The sequence below is a fragment of the Schistocerca americana genome, chromosome 1 (assembly GCF_021461395.2).
Source record: "Schistocerca americana isolate TAMUIC-IGC-003095 chromosome 1, iqSchAmer2.1, whole genome shotgun sequence".
NCBI lineage: Eukaryota > Metazoa > Arthropoda > Insecta > Orthoptera > Acrididae > Schistocerca > Schistocerca americana.
In genome coordinates this window covers 149,640,590-149,643,965 of record NC_060119.1, presented here as the reverse complement: position 1 = coordinate 149,643,965, position 3,376 = coordinate 149,640,590, and the positions used below count along the sequence as shown (strand labels likewise).

The 3,376-nt window shown below is 42.0% G+C and overlaps 1 non-coding gene across 1 annotated transcript; it reads left to right on the top strand.

The window, feature by feature from the left end:
• Window positions 1-3,016: 3,016 nt before the first annotated feature.
• On the top strand, window positions 3,017-3,090 carry Trnat-ugu. Its single transcript has one exon. It is a non-coding gene; the product is annotated as a tRNA-Thr (tRNA).
• Window positions 3,091-3,376: the final 286 nt, after the last annotated feature.

Below are 3,376 nucleotides of genomic sequence, written 5' to 3'. Positions count from 1 at the left end.
TCGTGTGTACCTCAGGTGTTCTGTACATCTTTCTTGGACAGTATGGGTTATTTGTCCAATGTAAGAAAGGCCACATTCACATGGAATTTTGTAAACTCCAGATTTTCGGAGCAGCAAATCATCTTTGACGGAGCCCACGAGTGCAGCTGTCTTGGGTGGAGGACGCTAAATCACTTTTACTCTATGTCTGCTGAGAATCCGTCCTATTTTTGATGAGAGGCTACCCACAAATGGCAGGAAGGCCATCGGTTTAAAGGTTTCTTCGTCTTCTCCTGCTTTCTTTGTGGCCTCTTTCGGTTTCATTTTCAGAGCCTTCTGTATTTTCGCTTGAGGTCGAATTTAATTAATAGAGATAATAGTTTCAACCCTGATAAATCAGGGAATCCGGCACTTACTGTAATAAACTCACAAAGACCCCGTCACAGTGCAGCTCACAATGATATATCGACATGCCAGCACAGATCGACTGCTGAGTCATAGATGTAACTCTCGCATTGTGCACGTCTCCGCCGCCGACCAACGTCTCTGGCGCATTTGCATCTGTGGCCGCATGCGCAGTTGCGCGGTACACGAGTATAAAGGGATGAAGCGAGCACTGGAGCGGCAGTCTTCTGAACATGGCTGTACGTTATACGGCCGAAATGTTAGAAGAAGAAGGAGAACTCTTGCGGCTGCACACCCGAAACTTAATGGGTCTTTGGGCCGCCAAAACCTGAAGATTCATATGTATGATCTTTTTTTGTAGATCGTAGCATAAACACAAAATCGAGGTTTGAGACTTGAAAAGATACCTGGAACCATATTTTTTCATTAGAGTGAAGCTGTATGCGCACATATATGTGTTTGTTGAGAGAACTTTGTCAGGATGCTGTAAACGCTCGCAAGGTGATAGTGTGGGAGTACATACTAATTGCTGTTTCGTTTTAACAGCCAGTAAAATACAGGTCTACGAATCGAAGATAACAACAGGCGTGCCTTTGCTTAGAAGAGGGTCGGCTTAGCACAAAGGAGTGGGTTGATGATGTCATCCTGCTGCTGACCTCACCTCCACCTGCCACCAAGGGACATCGGGTGTCCATATTTGGTCCTGAAACTTGCTTCACTGCTACTGTCCACCATCCATTAAAATACATGTCATCCTATGCTAATCACTCGCAACATTCTGTCTTTTCTCCACAACCGCTTTTAGCCACGTCTCCTGCTCCCCCTTCGGTCCTCTAATTGCCGCTCCTTGAACCTTTTATCACAATCTCTGTCGCAAGTGTGCCTTCTGTCTCTTTCTGGCATGAAGTTTGTAACTACTCCTCCCTCTTCCACTCAATACTGACAGTTTGTCCCGTTCCTGCTGGCAGAAGTTTCGTCCTTCTGTGTCCCTAAACACCATTAGCATCTCAATGTCTTTCAGTAATTGACTAATCTCGTTGCTGATGCAAAAATCCCACTCCATTCCAGGCTCTCTGGAACAGGTGGATAAGTTATCATCTTTAGAAGAGCCGTAACGCCACAGACAATGGCTGGAACTTTCTCGACGGGCAGTCTGTGAACTTGGGGAACTGCAACCCTTACTTATTGCTTCCTCTTGTAGATTCTTATGACCCGCACTGATACTAAGGACATATATGTTTTACACGTTTCTGTTTCTTCAGATAGATTAGTTTTTATGATATCTTTCATTTATTTGAATATGCTGCAGCTAATAGACTTGAGTGCTGTTTGTTGTGTTAGAAATTCTGAGTTTGAATTAAAGTGTAGGGCATGAAAAACCTCCACGTTTCTCTATTGGACAATCAAACATTTAGTACCAGACACAATAATTCCATATCTTCATTGTGGTATATGTGAGATGTTTCTACACAAATTTCTTTCAGTAGGACACAAATTTCTAGAAGTCGTGTTCATTTAATGTATATGCGCGAGTAGCTATTGGTGTTTGACGTACATAATATTAATTAGGAATGAGGCTGGCGTCGATAGGCAATACAGATGGCCGTTTGACGGTGTAAGCTTATGACTGTATGGTTGATGATGCAGGAAAACGCAGCTGATTGTTCAGTTTTGACATTAACGACCACATCAGAATGCGACTTTGCATTGTTGTTGAGCAGCTGGACCATCTTGTCTCTCCTTCCCACTAGATATTGAGAAGGTATGGTCAGAGGGTCAGCATGTGATCTTGTCTGATAATCATGCATCATTTCCAAATCTCCACTTACAAAAATATTATTTATGTTCTAGACCAGAGCTCTGCTGACTTGTCCCACTCTCAATATATGTTTTGAGATTTCCTTCCGGTATGTGAGCGCCTGCTTTTGTTCGAGGGCTTTTAGCTACAACCAGGATCCAATTGTGCATCATGACCAATTTACTTCCTCTTCCATATCGATTTCTTTGCTTCCTTAATAATGTCGACAGGTCGGTAAACCCCCATCTTCCTCCTTTTCCATTTTGATCATTATCTTTTCCTTACTTGTTAGTGTACTCAAACGTTCCCATAGACTGTATATTGAGCTAGTAAAATCGGAAATGTGATTATACTTATGGAAATATGTATTCATCATATCTGATGATATTTTCCACGAAGCTTATCTTCCCACATTTCTGAAGTAACTCAAATATCCTCAATTGCAAAATTCGTGTAGCGAATTACAGTTCAAACATACGTCCATGACAAAGCAATTAGAGATAAGGTCTGCTCCATTCAGTGCTAATAAGTTAAAAATAGTAATATATGAAGATACTAACTGTTCTCGAAAGAACAAATACCACTCATGACCGTGCAGCTTCTCCAGAACAAATGCTAATTAATGGAAACCCTCAGCTGCCGACAGGTGCTGTTGATATACCTCGATGGGGACAGCTGGAAATATGTGCCCCGACCGGGACTCGACCCGGGATCTTCTGCTTACATGGCAGATGCTCTATCCATCTGAGCCACCGAGGAGACAGATGAACAGTGCGACCGCAGGGACTTGTCTTTTGCACGCCTCGGTCCCTGCAGTCGCTTTATTCATCTCTGTCCTCGGTGGCTCAGATGGATAGAGCATCTGCCATGTAAGCAGAAGATCCTGGGTTCGAGTCCCGGTCGGGGCACACATTTCCAGCTGTCTCCATCGAGGTATATCAACATCACCTGTCGCCAGCTGAGGGTTTCAATTAATTATCATATAAAATTGTTAAATTATTATGAAATAAATAACAAGGAATCTGATTTGTTAAGAAAAGTATCCGTATTGTAATTTTTGTAATTTATATTTTTCGTGTTCATCTATCCCAAAATGCTTATTAAAGTTCTCAGCACAAAAATATGTGAAATTTCTTTTGAACAAACGTAATAATAGCTGACATATACTTGTATTACATATAGATCAGGCAAAAT